At 35.2% G+C, this 20,541-nt stretch overlaps 1 protein-coding gene and 1 pseudogene across 2 annotated transcripts in view; both read right to left on the bottom strand.

Annotated features, from left to right (window-relative positions):
• LOC145263127 (uncharacterized) overlaps positions 1-20,541 on the bottom strand; it is a 311,291-nt gene that overhangs the window by 270,596 nt on the left and 20,154 nt on the right. The window lies entirely within an intron of this gene.
• On the bottom strand, positions 4,759-4,971 carry LOC145263415 (U2 spliceosomal RNA; annotated as a pseudogene).

Below are 20,541 nucleotides of genomic sequence, written 5' to 3'. Positions count from 1 at the left end.
TTAATAAAGACTGTGTAAGTTTATTTTGATAATTATGTTTCAGATTTAAGAAATGTGGTATAATAAAATTATGGGGCGTTCGTTCGTACCTGACCGCCATAGAATGGAAATATATCACAAAGTTTAGCAAGGTTTTTTTCATATAGATCCACAGAATATTGTGATAAGTTTTTCAGTGTGAACAGGTATGGTATAATAAATTATGGGGTTTATTTATTTTATTTTTACTTTCATCATATTTTGCTTTGGTTTTGATATCCCCAAATTCAACCCAAATTACAACCCTTCTTTTTCATAACCTATCATACTTTCATAAATCAGAGTCCATTTTCTGTAGGCTGTTTTTGAACCCAGTCAACGACGAGTACTTTTGCTAGTATACATATATATATAAAGTTATTTAGAGGTTATGAGGGTTTTCTGAAGCATGATAAACGATGTTACTTTTTGTATTTAATATTTTTTTTTTATATATTTCAAGTGACCTCACAAAAAAAACAAAACACAAACAAACAAAAAAAAAGAAAAAGAAAAAAACACAGAGAGTAAGTAACCTTTGAAACCGGTGGTCTCATAGAATTTTATTTAACATGTATCCTCCGGGGTTGTCGGACTGACGATCCCACTAGAATCGATTAATGGTTTATAACTTCGCTTATTAAAGAAAGAACAGCGGACATATGTAGCCGAGACCCGAATAAAACGAATCAGGAAAACATTGCAGACGTAGGAACATCTCCCGATGAGATATGCGCTCTGTATAACAAGCCGAGTATAGACCCCGCCCATACCCTGTGACCACATACATCACCCAGCAGAGTAACCTGTTTAAAATGGCCTAGAGACATGGGGAAAAAAGCGCAATAAATTGAACAAATATGTAAGTGAATTAATAAGTAGAAAAAAAAAAAAAAATGACGCGGACAGACAATTAAGGATGTTCACAGAAAATTGGCAATTATAAACTAGAGCGATTCAACCATATTGAAAGACGGTTTTTCCCCATCCCATAGACAGAAGATGTGGAGATATGACAAGAGTCGGAAAGAAGGATTTGAAGAGCACTCTGGCCTGGATATAAAAGCTTAGACATTGTCGGCATTCCTTGATAGGAGCGCCTCAGGTGATTAGCAAAGGGAGAAGGTAGAACCTAGAAGTGCATAGGACCAAATCATACCTTAAATCCAGAAACCATCTCAACAATGTTGGCTTTGGTGTCGAGAGAAAACCATATTGAATGGTATCGAATAATTTTGCAAGTTGAAACCGACATTAATTAAAATATGAAACTATAATGCAATACTGTTTTTTTTTTTTTTTAATTTTTTTCCTAACAAAAAGTATAATAGTGCGATTCATATTTGATCCGAAAATATCGAAGCTGACTTTACATTCAACCTGAATACCTGCCATGAGACAGGTAAAATCAATTCTCCAAACAGATGAGCTTTGCACTTATTTTATGTTCCCTTATGAAGATTAAAAACAAAATATGTTCCTATTTACTTGGCTCCCCACAAGAGTTAGGCACAAGATCGGTTTTAATGTGGAGAAAATCCAGCTCCCCCAAAAGGGGCACTCTAGATAGGAACAAAAATTAAAAAATTGTCTCAGTCATGAAAGATTTCTCCTCCATTAACCGAGAACAGAAAAAGTGAAGTGCAGCATCAGAACAGATACTACACTTTGTTCCTAATCAAAATATAATGTTACTAAACCTTATGTCTGGAATCCTTATTACAATTTTTATCAAAATCCACCAGATTACTTTGATTCTAGAAAATGTCTAAAAATTCAAGACTTAGCTTAAGAGATTTTAAGAAAATGAAATTCATAGAATCTTACTAAATTGGGGTCTAATGATGAATGGATGCAATTTAATGCAAATCTGAAATTTTTGAATTTCCACATCGGAAACTGTATTCATAGTATTTATATATTTATCTTTTAAAATTTCATTTCCACCCCAAACAAGGCACAGTGCATCTTTGATGTAAGGGGGCTACTATCAGGGATGTAAATTGCAAGGATACTAAGTAGGGAGTTGAGCAACAAGTTGTCTGTTTACATTACACTTGAACTTCTGCATGTCAGTACAGTTGGTAAAGCAGAATCCCGGAAGGGAGTTCTAAAGTATAGCCGTTGTGAGAAAGAAACTATTAGAGTCGGAGGCTTTCTTATATCTATGAATCTCTATCGTGTAGGGGTGGGATTTAGCTACTTGCTAAAAAACAAAAAAAATTTTTTTATAAAGATACTCAAAAGAAACTGAAATTTTGGAATATTTATTGATCAATGTTTAATATTTATCATCAAAATTTCACATTTTCTCTTTTTACCACTCTTTGCATAAATCTAAATGAAAGTAGGAGCCAACATTAACACTCCCTGTTGGTGCTGCCAGATCAAGCAGTCTTTGTAATGTTACACACGTGTTAATATCTTAAGTATTATCTTAAGTAAAGGTCATTGCTTACCCGACAAGGGTATTTGAGACCATATATCAAGATTTTACCATTTTCCATCAAAGACTGTCAAATGGTGTTAGCTATATGTTCATAAAAAAGTATATATATATATATATATATATAGTTTTGAAAATAATAAGCTGAAGTTTCTCGAGAGCGTACAAAATAATATTGTATCGAAAATAAAGAGTTAGAACTCTTTATTTTCGACACAATATTATTTTGTACGCTATCGATTTTCTCCTGATGAGATGATAGCCAAAAGAGCTCTCGAGAAACTTCCGCTTATTATTTTCAAAACTATATATAAATTCTGTACCTCTAAACATTTATATATATATATATATATATATATATATATATATATATATATATATATATATATATATATTATACACACACACATACTAGCAAAAGTATTCGTCGTTGACTGGATTCAAAAACAGCCTACAGAAAATGGACTCTGATTTATGAATATATGATAGGTTATGAAAAGGAAGGGTTGTAAAGAGATAGCTTCGAATTTGGGGGTATCAAAACCAAAGTTGAATATGAAAGTAAAAATAAAATAGATACACCCCATAATTTATTATACCATACCTGTTCACACTGAAACACTTGTCACAATATTCTGTGGATCTATATTAAAAAAAACCTTGCTAAACTTTGTGACATATTTCCATTCTATGGAGGTCAGGCGCGAACGAACACCCCATAATTTTATTATACCATATTTCTTCAAACAGAAACATAATTATCAAAGTATACTTACGCAGATAGATATGAAAAGTCTTTATTAAAGTTTGTGCCTATTTCCATTCTATGGAGGCCAGGCGTGAACACAGACCCCACAATTTTATTATACCATCCCTATTTAAGTTAAAACATACTTATCAAAGTATTATGATGTACATCTATTTCAAAAACACTTGTAAACGTTTTTTAATTTTTTTAATTTTTTATTTTTATACTTTGTGGACCAGGCGCGTACGCAGACCCCACAATTTTAATGAATCATCATTATGCCAAATCAAACATACTAATTCCTGTGTCTCGATACATCTTCTATCATTATATCAGTTTTCTGTAATAGTCAAGCATATAGGAGCCTATTCGTGACCAGGCACACACACAAAGACGTTCAGCTTTATATTATATATATATATATATATATATATATATATATATATATATATATATATATATATATATATATATGGGAGGGTAGAACCACTGGTTCAGTAGGATAATATGTAGACCCAATACGTTGTAGACCGTCGCAAAAGAGACCAAAACAAAGAAAAAGAAAGAACTTCAACTCGCTGTTTTGGGTTTTAAGAACAGACCTATATTCCTCATTCTCTCGCTGTGCGTGACTTCTCGTTATGGCCATGAAAGAAATGAATATAGAATTCAAATTTGGGGTCGCTGTTTGGGTCGAACCTACCCAAAATGTCAAGTGATGTTGCCAAATATATCAGGAACCTTGATTCCAGTAAAGTACCTATTTACTGTGCCTCCCCACAGTTAGATACTAGGGTTGTTTTTTAACGTGGAGAAAAGGTACAAAAATAAAAAATTCGTGAAGGACTGATCCTCCACCGAAAGAGAACAAGAAATGGAAGTTCAGCATCTGAAGAACAGATGGTATTTATTTGCTCCCCCACCGAGCAAATTAGGCACAAGACCGATTTTTAATGTGAGGAGTGAAAGGGAAATGGGGACCAACTCCCCGGGGAGTAGGGGAGATGGATAGTGACAATTGGTATGAAGGGTTGCCCCTACATTGACCAAGGTCTTATATGTGGGGTTGCCCCCACATATGGTCTTTGCTTGCAGTATCTGCCGGAACAGATGGTATTTATTTGCTCCCCCACCGAGCAAATTAGGCACAAGGCCGATTTTTAATGTGAGGAGTGAAGGGAGGGGGAAGGGGAAAAGGAGACCAGCTCCCGAGAGGTGGGAAATGGGAGCTGGTTAAAGGTCAGGCATGTGGGGTTGCCCCCACATCTGGTCTTTGCTAGTCATAGCTAGTCATAGCTAGTCATAGCTTGCAGTATCTGCCGGAACAGATGGTATTTATTTGCTCCCCCACCGAGCAAATTAGGCACAAGGCCGATTTTTAATGTGAGGAGTGAAGGGAGGGGGAAGGGAAAAAGGGGACCAGCTCCCGAGAGGTGGGAAATGGGAGCTGGTTAATGGTCAGGCATGTGGGGTTGCCCCCACATCTGGTCTTTGCTAGTCATAGCTAGTCATAGCTTGCAGCATCTGCCGGAACAGATGGTGTTTATTTGCTCCCCCACTGAGCAAATTAGGCACAAGGCCGTTTTTAATGTGAGGTAAAAACCAGCTCCCCTAAAAGGGGTCACTCTGGTTACCAAAAATAATAATTGTCCCAGTATAGAGGGTTTCCCCTCCATTGACTGGTACAAATTATCTTAAGTGCAGCATATGTCGGAACAGATACTACACTTTGATCTTGGCCAAAAGGCCAAGAAGTAACTGGTCCTGAAAATATTCCAATCAGACTGCTATAAAAACTACAACCAAAACTAGCTCTTGTACTTACAAAGCTGTTTAAACGTTTTCTTAAGGAGAGATGCTTCATAACGCCTTAGAAAACCTCGACAGTCTGCCCAGTTATATATCATTTTGATTGAAATCCTTTGAGGTGAGTAATGTGTGAATTTATTCATCTTCATAGTTGTTATTTCACCACGTTTCGGTTAACTCATCCTCTGGCCTTCTTCAGGTGATTAACCGTGATAGGATAGTCTTGTAACTGTATCCTCAGTAATTACTGCCCTCCATAGTTGTCTTACCCCCAACTAATCCTCTGGCTTGGTTTGGGTAGAATTGAAACCGCTATCTTCAGATAATGCTCACCTGGAACCTATGAACTCAACACCTCCATCCACTGCGCTATGGGTCCCAAAGGGCGATCAAGGTTGGATATTTTGGTCAAGTAAATCCATTGTTGGATCCGTACCGAATGGTATTATATATTATTTTTAATAATCAATTGAGATGGGGTTTTTTTTGTGTGTATTGATATTCATATTAAAAACCCTGTTTGGTATTTATTTTAAAAAGAAAATACAACTTTGTTATATATGGGTCGCGGAATTGCATTCATCTGCAAATGATCCAGCTAATTTGCATATTCTTTTAAACATTCATTTTTAATTCCTGCATTAATCAACATTTAATTAAGCGTAAAATACGCTTAAATATGATATTTTAATTAATGCGGATTTCGTATTTATTATTATTATTATTATTATTATTATTATTATATTAGACTGGATACCCGGCATTGCCCGGATGTTTGGAGGTGTGTGTTGAGCAAACAAAAAAAAAAAAAAAAAAAAAAAAAAAAAAAAGAAAAAAGAAAGAAAAGTGGTATTAGTCAAGCAGGCTCCAACCTGTACCGCGAAGGAGGAAAAGAACGTGAAAAAAAAAAAAAAAAAAAAAAAAGAAAAGAAAAAAAAAAGTCCATCACCAAACCAGAAGTGGCGAAGGTTTAAATTAAGGCTAGTCAATCAAAAAGAGGGTGATGACTTTCGAAAAAAGCGACCTCTCTTTGTAGAAAAGTGCCCAGTTGAGAGCAAAGGAATTAATGTTTTTAGCCAATTTTTCGATATTTGTCGTTCGTAGGGTCCAGCTTCAAAACGATACCGATCTCGTGAAAATCCGTCGCCTCTGTCGAAAGTTTTAGGTAGACATGCAAACATAACTACATTTAAACAGACAGGTGAGATTTATATTATAGATTATATTGGACCTTATATATAGTAGTAATTTAAAAAGTTTAAAATAAATATGACTCGTGTACCGCCGCCGAAAATTGAAACCAAAACGTTTAGATTACGATTTACTTTTCGCTAATGAGCTATGAAGACATGTTTGCTGCAAGGCTAAAAATTTAAGCATGAACCAATAGCTATTACGTTACGCATGCATATTCGTAATGCTGTCGTTCGACCTTGACCTGGTAAATTACAGTTTTTTTTTAATTTTCACTTTTACACCGATTTCCCTCCTGCTAAAACCCAAATATAATGTTTCGCATGAGTTCGAATACCCTATATATTAACTTTTATGCCTGTAGACAAAAAACTGACAGAGGAGTTTGACAGGCAATTTTTTTAACAAATAGATAGACGCATACGTAAATATATATAGAAAGAGTTTTGTGTTTACTATAACCTTTATACGCAAATATTACGCAAGTATAAACCATGTAGAATATCTGTATGAATATAATTTCACGTAACAGTTAACTAAAGATGATCATCCCATAAGAAAACCAAAAAAATCTAATAGGGAATTAATTAAAATTAATGTTTAAAAGAATATGCAAATTAGCTAGATCTTTCGCAGATGAATGCAATTCCACAACCCATATATAACAAAGTTGTTTCTTCTTTTGAAATAAATACAAAAAAGGGGTTTTAATATGAATGTAAATACACAAAACCCTCCAACTTTATAGAAGTAAACAAGCGAAAAATTACATGATGGCTAAGTTCTTAAGAACACGAGCTTAAAAAGATTACATTTTTAAGCTTTTGCTGCAAGCTATAAACAGAATTCATACGTCATTATCAAACAACTGTGTAGGGATGGGGATGACCAATATCAAGGACAAAACACAAATCTAATCATTGCATTTGATCAGAATCAAATTTCATAGATAAATGATAGTATCACGATCGTGAGATTATCAGGCATGGTCGAAGAATTAAGAATAATTACTTAGAATATCATATACAACACAAATGCATATTAGGAGCTTTAAGCCCTATAATTATCGTGCGAACATAGTATCTGTTCTCTTATTAAGAGGTTGAGGGTGCAATCCTTAATTCAGAGAAAAAGAGGAAGATAAGGAAGGGGGAATTAAAGAAGGATAAGGAGGGGGGTACAAAAGAAAGAGGGAGAAGGGGGCGGTACAAAAGAAAGAGGGAGAAGGGGGCGGTACAAAAGAAAGAGGGAGAAGGGGGCGGTACAAAAGAAAGAGGGAGAAGGGGGCGGTACAAAAGAAAGAGGGAGAAGGGGGCGGTACAAAAGAAAGAGGGAGAAGGGGGCGATACAAAAGAAAGAAGGAGAAGGGGCGGTACAAAAGAAAGAAGGAGAAGGGGGTACAAAAGAAAAAGGGAGAAGGGGGCGGTACAAAAGAAAGAAGGAGAAGGGGGCGGTACAAAAGAAAGAAGGAGAAGGGGCGGTACAAAAGAAAGAAGGAGAAGGGGCGGTACAAAAGAAAGAAGGAGAAGGGGCGGTACAAAAGAAAGAAGGAGAAGGGGGGTACAAAAGAAAGAGGGAGAAGGGGGGTACAAAAGAAAGAGGGAGAAGGGGGGTACAAAAGAAAGAGGGAGAAGGGGGGCACAAAAGAAAGAGGGAGAAGGGGGGTACAAAAGAAAGAGGGAGAAGGGGGCGGTACAAAAGAAAGAAGGAGAAGGGGGCGGTACAAAAGAAAGAAGGAGAAGGGGCGGTACAAAAGAAAGAAGGAGAAGGGGCGGTACAAAAGAAAGAAGGAGAAGGGGCGGTACAAAAGAAAGAAGGAGAAGGGGGTACAAAAGAAAGAGGGAGAAGGGGGGTACAAAAGAAAGAGGGAGAAGGGGGGTACAAAAGTAGGAAAGAATGTTAGGGGAAGTAAAGACAGATGAGGTGGGTGAATACGACCGAAAGAAAGACAGGTGATGGAAGAAAAAATACGCGAGAGAGAAACGAACGGCAGTGGCGAGAAAATCTATATAAAGAGCAAATGTTTGTATTTGTATGTTTCACTTAAGCTTAAAAAACAGATCAAAAGTTCAAAACCTCGCAGAATTTGTATTTTTTTTTTTTTTGATCGGCATTGCACCGGATATATATATATATATATATATATATATATATATATATATATATGTGTGTGTGTGTGTAAAATTCAGACAAATAAAAAAAACTTATCAATTACTTGCGATAGAAATGGCAGATAATTCATAATGGTGTTAAATTTCATATTTTCATTACTGGGTTTACATCTTAGCGTGCATATTTTCTTTCCAAGCCCGTTTTCTAATAATTGCCGCAAATCATTTCTTCATTTGCATATTTAAAAGTAAACATTAATCAGAAGTGACTTTTCTCAGGGCATTCATCATCAAACCCAAATATCAGCTGAAATGATATTGTAAACAAACACAGATGGAACTTGATGAACGACGTTATCATAACTATTAAAAAAAATATATATATTTTTAATTTTTGTGAATTAGTCCACCGGGCAAATTACCCCTAGTAATATGTAATATTCGATAAAGGATCGATTCTATAATAATACATATGAAATTTACATGAATTAAAATATAGTACTTAAGCGCATTTCACGACCGGGCAACGTCGAGTGTCCTGCTTGTATTATATAAAAGGTAAGCGTGACCCAATGGTAAAGATTAATTCTGTTATCAAGATATAAACCCGATTTTCAACATCTTTTCAGATTAAAATCTAAATATTAGTTTTCTTTTTTTTAAGGAGGAGGAACTAGCTTTTAGTAGCGCTCTGAAGGCCTCCTCAATTTCGTGTGTTTATACACAATGTAGCCCGGGATAAAGAACTTCTGTCCTTTTGTTGGTGCTGCCTGGGAGCAATAATTCATCGTCTCCAATATCTTGAATAGAGCCAGTAGTGATGTTACATAAAAAAAGCAAAACGGAAAAGGAGAAGTGCCTCAGTTTTAGCGCTTTCACACACACACACACACACACACACACACACACACACACACACACACACACACACACACAACATCTTCTATTGTTGAATTATCAACGACTTCTACCATCCCGGTCATCTGAAACAGTAAGTACATCTTACTGCTTTGCATCTATGGTTCACCAGGAAAATAAATCGATACATGAAGATACGGGGAGAGAGATATACCTCTTTTATATCCGGGTTACACTGATATCAAGTGTTCTTATATCCGGGTTATATTGTACATTAACACAGACTAATTTGGGACCGGAGAAAATCTTGCAGTTAAGTCCGGCAAAGTTCGACAAATCTAGAAGGGTCACATCAGTATTTACACCGTCAAATCACGATATTACGAATTATTAAAAGTTGTAAAACATAAAATAAAAAAATATTTAATTAATATTTAATAAAAAAATTTAATATTTAATAAAAAAATTTAATATTTAATAAAAATAATATTTAATAAAAATATTTAATTAATATTTAATAAAAATATTTAATTAATATTTAATAAAAATTTTTAATTAATATTATTAAAAAAATTATTTAAATATTTTAATTTTCTTTTATTACGCACAGCAAAGTTTCAGTTTTTTAAAAAATATTTTTTTTTTTTAAATTTAATTTGAGGGTAAACCCGTCAAATCACGATATTACGAATTATTAATGTTTTCAAATATTTTCAAATATTTTTTTAAATATTTTATTTCAAGTTTCATCCCTTTACACACGACAAAGCGTCTTTTTTTTTTCTTCTTTTTTTTTAAATATTATATCTGGTTTTGTTAAGACAATACACTTTTTAAAAATTGTTTCCTTTTTCTGTTAAATAGTCATAAATATATAAAAAATGTATATGTTGTTCGTTTACTTTATTTAATCAAGTGATTACTTCCAATTCGTTCGATATAATTTTCTTAACGAAATAACATGATTTGACGGTGTAACCTTGATGTTTAACACCCGGTTTCCTGCATTGCTATAGCCTTCTTATACTCTTTCACATTCATCTTCTATTTTGTTTTTGTAATGACCCCCGGGCAACGCCGGGTAGTCTTGCAAGGGTGAAATAAAGCACGCAGAGAGAAAGAGAAAGCTAGAAGGGAAGCAAAGAATAAAAAAAAGGGGACAATAGAAAAAAAAAGTTAGTTTTCTGGGTTAAACATCTGTTAAGATGCCATTATATAAAACAGATTAAAAACAAAACCGTTAATAATCGTAATATGCCGCACAACCAAACGTGTTACCCTAATCATCATTTTTAGCCATTGTTAAGGAAAAAAAATGTCTCCACCCCTTTTAGAAGTATCCCAGCGTCCCCGAAAAATTTTTGTTTGTTTCTTGTCACGCTTCAAAAAATACACCGTCAAACTTTATAAAAATTATCTTATTGATTTTGAACAGATGATTTATTTAGGTTAGATTGACTCTAGTGTTGAAGCTAAAAATAAATAAGTGTGAGAATTTCTTACATAAAAAGGCTTGTAAAACTACGCATGCATCGTTGAACAAACACTAACTTTAAATATAGAGTCCAGTATTGTGTATCTTTGCAAAACGATACGTCTTGCGTAGCCAAGACGTTAGTGGCTATCGGATAGTCTATCTATATAATATAAATCTCACCTGTCTGTTTAAATGTATGTAATGTATGTATGTATGTATGTATGTACGGCATATGTCATGTCATGTCATGTGCTACTGGTACCATGTAACTCAGTACTACCTGCCTCATGGTCGGGTCACCGGCGACTAAACTGGTTCCCCCACCAGACTTGTTTGGTGAGGAGGGCGGCTAGTCTCCCTGAAGGATTAAAAACAAGACCTTCCAAAGGGCGAATGAACTCTTTCTGGGTCAACGGCCAACTAGCACCGTGTATATTTGTGTGTGTGTGTGTGTATATGTAATATGGGGCGGAGAGGGCTCCCATAAGCCGTGGTGAAGGCAACCTTTCTAGGAGAAGCAAATCTCTGATTTAAAAAACCATAAAGCGGAAGACCATTACCCGCATTAAGCTGGTCTGCAGTTTAATTTGTTGCTGGCTATCTTGTTCTTGCTTGTTGCTGGATCTCAACATTTTGAACCGAGAGAGAGAGACTTAGCTGTCGTACAAAGCTAAGACTCTGTAACATCATATTTGTATAGATACTCCCTCAGACATTTGGAATCATGGATTTTAAATGTCTGAGGGAGTGGCACTCGTCTGACAAGACGTTGCAATCATCATGTACGGCATGATCACATTGACACACCAGATCTCGTCAGATAACCGAAGTTAAGCAACGTTGTGCCTGGCTAGTTCGGATGGGTGACCATTTCGGGAATTCGAGGCGCTGTATGTGCTTTCTGTTTATCTTGGCATTGTTCCCTGTCCTCCTAAATCTCCACTTGCCACTGATATTCAACAATGTCGAATCAGGAGAGGTGTGGTTGAAGATTGCACAACTCTCGCTACAAAAATTTCACGCGCAGGCACCCTTACCGTGGGTAGCCATAGTCTGTCAAGATTGAAAGAAGCTTCTTTTTTTTATGTATGTATGCCTTAAACTTTCGGCAGAGGTAACGGATTTTCATGAGATCGGTATCGTTTTGAAGCTCGGATATTCGGACGACAAATATAAAAAGATAGGCTAAAAACTCAACTGGGCACTTTTTTTTACAAGGAGGGGTCGGTTTTTTCGCCGATATTTTCGAAAGTCATCCCCTCTTTTCGATTGACTAGCCTTAATTTAAACCTTCGTTACTTCCGGTTTGGCGATGGACGCAACGACAAAGACGTCACGTTTTTTTTTGTTTTTTTTTTTCAAGTTTTTTTTATTCCTTCGCAGTACGGGTTCGAGCCTGGCTGCCTACTACCACTTTTTTTTTTCCTCAACATACACATCCAAAAACCCAGGCAACGCCGGGCATCCTGGTTAGTCTTTCATAAAGAAAGTTTAGAAAAGTACGGAAAAAAAAATCACCAAACTGTTTTATGGAGTTTAAATGCATTGCTTGCTAAAGTAATTAACAAATCAGCTCTTATATTTTTACATCCGCATGACCAAAGAAAAAAAAAAAGCGCTAGAAATTGTCCCAAAGGTCACTTCCGTTTTTTTTACATGAACCTGGAAATAGGAGTCCAAAGGCGCTGTATGTAAATTCAACCGTGCAATTTCTAACAAAAGTAATAACAGAAATTAATTTTAATCATTCAGTTATTTTTTTTTTTTTTTCGGATTTTTAAACAAGTCTTCTATAAATCGTTCATTTATGGCTTCGTTCAGTCTCCAGAGACAATGGACAGCCCTTGCAATAAAGGCTTCGCGTTTAATTATAAATCAAAGGTTGCACAATCTCCACAACCTTTCATCTCCCGAGTCAACATTGTTAGATCCCACTAGCAAGGAGAAGTAAGACTTAAAACAATGCAGAGATAAACGAAGAAAACATACAGTAACTGTTATTTCCAAATGGTCCCCCATTTAATACTGACCAGGCTAAACGTCGCTTAACTTCAGCGATCTAACGAGAACCAATGTGTCAACTTGATTATGCCGTCTATAAATCGTCCATAAATTAAAGTTTCTTTGATCTGTCTCTGTTAAGCTGGAAACACTAATCAATTGTTTTCACACTCGCAGAGGCTCTATTCTCGGCGCTGAACCCGACATGAGAGAGAGAGAGAGAGAGAGAGAGAGAGAGAGAGAGAGAGAGAGAGAGAGAGAGAGAGTCGTGGTAGTATCATGCCCCCCTCCCCATTTTTTGCCAAAATAAAGTATGACCAAGCTCGACCCTAGAAGGTTCACCCTTCCAGGTAATATCTCCTCGTTTTAGGGAAGGTTGGTGCATTGCTGATCGCCTGAGGTGCCCCTACCGACGAATCCTGACGGGTCATTTCTAGATTATTTTTTTTTTGTACTGGATTACACTCTCGCGAAGTGGAGTATGTCACATCTCGTTTTGGAGGTAAGCAAACAAATAAAAACTATCTACTTTTCATATGGTATTCTAGTTGACTTTAAGAACACTTCCGGAAATCATCCAGTGTCAAGCGATCGATCTCCTCCCTATAGAGACTCGTTTTAAAAGTATATTAATGATAAAGAGAATGTATCATCGGTTTAGATGTAGTTAGCATGGCTACCCGGCGTTGCTCGGGAGACTGGAAAACAAAATAGAAGAGTTTAAAACGGGTGTGACGTAATCGACATGAGGGAGCAATTTGCCCTCATTGGGGAGCTTTAGATCCCCCCAGGGGTCCGAGGAGGGTCGAATAACTATGTCAAGACCGTTTTAATCAATCCCGGGTAGGGACAGATTTCCCGAGGAGTTGAAATAGAGAATATAAATATATATATATTACGTCACACGGGCATCATCTTTCATTTAACCCCATTATCTGTTCCTCATCAGTCAAGCAAGGAGGATTTTCCCTCTTCCGACCGAAGACAGAACAGAAATATTTTCAAAAAAATGTTTAAAAGTTCATTTTAACAAATTAGGCACAAAGCCATTGAAGATGTGAGGAAATGAATACCTTTGGTCACCATGACTACAAAATTTATATCCTACTATTAACTAGTCATCAATCACCATAATACCACATTTACTCCAGGAACCATCCTACTTAAAGTTTCCCAAGTCGTTCAAAAATTGCCCCAGTTAAGGGTTTCTCTTACTCTTGCAGAAGATAGAACAGAGAACACATTTTGAAAAATGCATTTGCATAAAATATACAAAAATTATATTTTAACATCTGAAAAAAGTTTGACACAAGGTCATTCAAAAGTATGGGAAAATTGGTGTCGTTGGTCATCCTTTGCCGACATGACTAGAAAATGTCTATCCCATTCTTAACCAGAATCATCAATCACCATAATACCACATTTACCTTAAAAAAATTTCATTAAAAATAAATACGTCTATATACAATTATTTAACTCGAAGACCAAGAAAGTGTATTTTAGTTAGAATTTCACAATTGATAGAAAAGTAAAAAAAAAAAAAAAATCGGTCTAAATGTCCCCCTCCAACTAATTGCGTTCCTGTTGACCTCTCCCCAAAAAGTGTTTATGTGCTGAAAACTGATATCTAAGTTTTGTGGGTGTGTTTTGGATAGTTTCCGACTTAGCTGCATACGCACTTTAACATCTGGAAGCATGAATTTTCAACCATAACCTCAAACAGAAATATGTGAACGTTCTGTGAAAAAGACATACATAAGACAAATCCACCAAGCCACACTGCCACCTGTTGAACGTCCAGTAAACTAGCTTCGCCAGAAGAATTACCAAATTTTCTCTTGTGATTTTGTCCGGATTAAAAGAAGTGTAGGAGGACCTCCTCCCCCCGGCCTTTTCACTGTCACTCCAAAAACGTCACTTATTGGAATTATTCCAAATTGTGTAGACGAAGTGTTGGACCATAAGTTGGCCATTACTTGTAAGCATAAATAAATCCAGTACGGTTTTAATTTGTTTATGAACGAGAACAATTAAAAAACCGAGACAAAGTCGCTAAATCACGGCGAGAGTTTATTGTGAAAAGAAAAGAATCTATACGCATAAAAATTATTTTTTGTTAAATACTAGCAGTTCAGCCTGGCTTTGCGCGGGCCCTCTGTACTATTCATAACTGGCCCTACGTGTGAATACACTTTATAAGATTTCAAATGTTTAAACCAAAAATTGTCTAAGTAATTTCGTAGAGACTGCAGAGATAATTTTTTTTTAACTTTGACCCCAATTTTGTCCCTTAACATTTTGGTCTGAAATCAAAATAAAGTTTTACCCATGTCTAAGTGATCTACGCCTAAAATTTCAAGTGTTTGACAGAAAAATCTTTCAACTTTACCCTTTTGGCAGCCAAATTTTTGCCCCCAAACTGATTAAAATGCTTGCCGCATGTCTGAATACCTGTTATGTAACATTTCAAATGGTTAGATCTAAAATTGGCAGAGTAGTTTGCTAGACACCGCAAAGGTAAAATCTTTTGAACTTTGACCCTTTGACAGCTAAAATTTTCGGTTAAAAACCGATTAAAAAGCTTGCCCTATCTCTGAATACTCTAGGTAAAATTTCAAATGTTTAGACCAGAAATTGTCAGAGTCATTTCGTAGAAACCGCAGAGGTCAATTTTTTTTAAATAACTTTGACCACAATTTTGACCTCTTAACATTTATTATTTGGGCTCAAATCAAATTAAAAAGTTTGACCCATGTCCTAGTAACCTAGATTTAACCTAGATCGAAAATTGACAGAGTTATTTGGTAGGAAAATGTACATAGACTCTTCCACTTTTATAGGTACTAGCAGTTCCGCCCGGCTTTGCTCGGGCTCTATGTACTGTTCCTTACTTTACGTGTCTATGTATATATTAAAAAGTGTGAATATATACGGTAATGCCTTTCTATATAATAGTCTTCCTTAACTACCATTGAGAAAAGTTGGTAGAGACCGCAGACGTCAATTTGTTTAAACTCTAACCCCAATTTGACCCCTTAGCATTTATTGTTTTGGGCTCAAATAGAATTATAAAGTTAGATCCCTGTCCAAATAATCTATATCTAAAATTTCAAGTGTTTAGACCCAAAATTGGCGGAGGAATGTGGTAGAGTTCTCAAAGGTCAAATCATTGAACTTTGACCCCTTACCAGCCAAATTTCTAGCCGAAAACCGATTAAAAAGATTTTTCCAAATCCCAATACCCCTTATGCCAAATTTAGAGTCTGTAGACCGAAAATTGACAGTTATTTGGTAGGAAAATGTACACAGACATACAGACACTTTCACTTTTATAGATATAGATTCTATCATTCAAACATTGTATTGTTTGAATATATGGTTAAGTGGCAGTTTTAGTCATTTAGAACCGCTTTAAAGCTTCACCGCTCACTCATTTTTTGACTAAATTTCAAACAATTATTACAGTTTATAAATCACATTCTCAGCTACATCGTGAAAAAAAAAAACGAAACATTTTTCAATTTTCGTTCAATAAAACAAAAGTTATGAATTTACTGGTGTTCAAAATCGTAAAAAAAGTAAGGTGAGCGACTTTTTTTTATAACTGATTTCCATAGCAACCGCGTCGCATTAGCGACTAATGTTGCTACTAATTCACTGGTTTCGTGAAAAGGGAAATAACACGTGAAACAGAGAGAATAAGAGCATGAACGGGAGATAATTGGAGGGATTTTATTGAAAGTAGACAAGTGCCGTACATTGTTATTACATATGTGTATGTTATGTTTATGGGGACAAAAAAAAGTAAGGCTGAAATTAAACAAAGAACAAGTGAATTTACTGGAAGGCTGGAAAAATCATGGATTACAAGAGAAACATGCGAGCCTGAAAAATAATATGGTTAAGCTTAAACATGGAAAAGTAAAGGACTAGCTGCTAAAACTGGAAAAGAAAAGGACAAGATATTCTAGTAAAAAATATAAATTTATAACTTAAAATATTGCAGCATTAAGAATTTTTTTAAAAAATTCAATTCATAACATTATATAAGTAATAAAGAATAACAAAGTATCCAAAATGCCCGTCCATTCGGGCTATATTCGATAATTTTACCAAATGTTTACAGTTAAAGTGTGTCTTTCTCAATACAAAATGTGTATTTCTCATTTAGTTTAACACGAAAAGATTCCTCATATAATATTTAACAAAAAATTAATGCCTGTACAGAATTTTTTGTTATAGTCAGCTAACGTACTTCCTGATTTCTGGCGCAGCGCAGCAGCGCTACTAGAAGCGGTGACAAAGCAAATAAGTTCTTTGGCTTTTTTTTTTTTTTTTTTTTTTTTTTAATCTCATGCCTATATCTCCCCTGTGCATGTAATTTATTAAAAAATACGTTTTTCGATTTTTTTAAAAAATTAAATAATCGTTGAAAAGTTTTTTTTCGGTCTATTTTAATTAATTATTGAAATTGGTCTGTTTTTTTTTTTTTTTTTTTTTTTAATTAAAAAAAAAATACATTTAAGAATTTTTAAAATACTTATTGAAAACACTTTTCCAAATCTTTTAAAGTAATGATCTATTTAATAAAGACTAATAGTGTTATTTTTTATCTGCATAGTTTTTTTTTTTTTTTTTTACATTTTTATTGTATACTTTTCGAAAATGTCCTTACATTTTATTTTAAAAAAATTGCTTCAAAAATTCTGAAGAACAATAAAAGTGAAAGAACCGATTTGCCTAGTCCCCGCTTCCGGTAGCGTTCGTTACGCTGGAAGCTAGGAAGTATCCTAGATAACTATAACCAATTTTTTTTCTCTCGCAATAAACTCACGCCGTGATTTTATGAGATTGATTAGATCTCTCTTTACATCTTGTTTAACCAGTTAACAATTTAAGACTTAAACGATAAAGTGTTCTAAATTTAACGGCTACACAATTTGAAATAATTCCTACAAGTGTTTTTAGAGCGACAGTGAAAAGGACAGAGAGGGAGGAGGGGCGATTTTTTTTTCTCTCAAGACACGCGGCGTAACTCGATGTAACTGGATTAATGACGCCTTTGCACAGTTTTCTCTTCAAGTATTGTATCCTATATTTTAATAAATTAAGAGTTTTTATTTTTCTCATGCGTCATTTTTCTTTCAATTTTTAATTTTACCAGTGCGTGCGATATATATATATATATATATATATATATATATAGTTATTAGAATTTCTTGTGTGCGGGGGCTGCGGGGCGTTTGCTCAGTTGGTAGAGTGCTAACCTCGCATATAGGAGACTCGGCTGCGGACATGTCTGACTTTCGAGCCCAAATGACGGCGAAACTTCAGTCTTAGACTTCCAGTTCGTTGGCTGGCATGGCTTTTGTGGGCTGCGGCGTTCTTTGGGCTGTGGAAATAGTTATATATATATATATATATATATATATATATATATATATATCTCACATTCTGAAAATTCTATAACAAAAATGGCTCGTTAGGTTAGCTCTGCTGAATGGCGCCGTTCTTTCGAGTTAAAAAATCCCTACACACACACACACATTATATATATATATATATATATTAGTCATCCACATACAGTACTGTTTCGCTAGCGAATCAGTGCGGCTAAACAGGTAACAGCCAGGATCGAAACCCGACCGCTCAAATCATTACGCTATACGGCTGCTGCTGTGTGGGTAATAAATTAATGATGTTTTGAAATCATCCAAATGCCTACGCTCGATCTAATGGCAGTTTGTATATCATTTCCCAACCATTCTGTCCGTTGGTCCGGCAGTCACTTGCGTTGTTGACTTTGTCTCACTTTAAAATGTCAGAGATCTTAACTACTTTTAGAAATGGAGAATACTGTATTAATAGTAAGGGAGCTCCAACGCTGCCCGATTCTGATCAACGAATGTTTCACACTCCCATATTTTGATTGTCATCGAAATCGATGAAAGTGAAATAGATTGATTGGCAGCTCTAGTTGGGGACCCATCGCGGTGCACCGGGAATTAGCTTCAAATGCTTCCCAGCAGTGACAGTCAAAATTATTTTTATATATAATGGCTTGAATTAAAGTTTAAAATACAAAAGTAAGTGTCATACTCCAATTGTGCTGTAAACAGGAACATTCCCTATCATATCAAAGAAATCACTAGTTGATTTTATATGTCGGGTCTTTTGGCTTGTGTAGTAATAAAACTTTCCAAATGCATTTGCGATGTTAGGCTAAAATCTAATGAAAAATATTCCTTTTTTTGTTCATTAGATTATCGAAGACATTTCGATAGAATACTTATCTAAGAACACTGTCAGACACATAACGTAACTGTGTGTGAAATTTCATAAAAGTCTGCCCAGCCGTTTTGGAGTCCATAGGGAACGAACTCGCACACAAAATTCCTTTTATATAATAGTAGACAGATAGATAGATAGATAGATAGAGACCCCCCCCCAAAAAAAAAATTAAATTAAACAAAGATCAGAAACCGTAATCTTTAAATCTTTAGTCTGACGTTTTACAAATTGATTTTTGGCATATTTATAAATCAGGGCTTTACGTTACGAGTGATTTTTCCCAATGGTGACTAGAAATAATAAAACGCTTATCTTTTGGCGATTGTGTTTTATTCACCAACAATCTTCCAAAGCTCGTTACTGAGTGATCCGTGGCGCAGTGGTTAGAATACTTTGGGAGGGGAGGGGATTGTAAAAAGTGATACTCTCCTGAAGGTTGAAGATTCAATCCTCAGTGTGAACGACCGAAACATACAATTGCGAATTACTTAGGGCCTCTACTCAGTCATGGCTGATGGAACGAGAGCAGGTTACCCTGTGAAGTAAAGGGTTCCGTTCGAAATTCCGTCCAAACTTCCGAGTTCGACAAGATAAACCTGAAGAAGGTCGGAGGTTACATCGACCGAAACGTTGTGAAAATGACACCCAAGATGAGATACGTCTTTTCAACCTTGATTTTTTTTAAACGAGCAAAGTTAATTTCAACAATAAAAGTTTATAGGCACCGCCAAAACTGGGGAAGCAGGTCAGTACTTTTTGACGGACCGTCTTTTTAAAAATCTACCAAAAATCAGGTAATTACCCGATCAATACGAAATTTTCAGCGATTATTAAGAGAAGACTGAACTTTATAACAGTGTACTTATTTTTCATAAACGATATTTATATATATATATTTTTTTTTGCTTACAACCCTCCCCCCCCTTGTTTTGAAGTGGGAACAAATATGCTTAAAATAATCATCTGAAACTGAACACAAGATATTGTGTTGTTGTAAGGGACAGAATTATAGATTAAAAAAAAAAAAATTGTTTGCGTACCTTATTTTGACGTCTGAATATCAGAACTTCGATTGTGTTTAATTATCCCGCTTTTGAGTTTTGAAGTGTGAAATTCGGTGAATATGTTAAGTAAAATAATTAATTTAAGTTAAGCAAAACAACAAAAAAATTTTTTTTAATATTTATACGAAAAAGGCCATTTTAAAATTTTTGATAAATTAATTTTTTTTTAGCGAGCCGAATAATGCATGACCATTATTAAACAGGACATGCTTTGAATAATCGATACAAAAAAATAATTCGATAAATATTGTGCCCTTTGTGTTAAATAGCATCATTTTTTTTCGATCCCGTTTGAAAACGTTTGCCGCCTTTCGACTACGGTGGACCAAACGCGCTGAAATAATTTTTTTTATTCTGTTTTAAATTGCCCCCCCCATTTTGGGGAGCCTGGCCCCCACACACATACACATTAAAAACCAAACTCATACAAATGGTCACCCATCTGGTACTGGCCAGCCTCAGCTTAATAATACATTGAAATTTTCGTCACTGAAAAATAAGTTTTTTTTGGCCTGTTTGGTCTT

The sequence above is a fragment of the Euprymna scolopes genome, chromosome 38, assembly GCF_053919585.1.
Source record: "Euprymna scolopes isolate OS-2025 chromosome 38, ASM5391958v1, whole genome shotgun sequence".
Classification (NCBI taxonomy): domain Eukaryota; kingdom Metazoa; phylum Mollusca; class Cephalopoda; order Sepiida; family Sepiolidae; genus Euprymna; species Euprymna scolopes.
This window is presented reverse-complemented; position numbering and strand designations above follow the sequence as displayed.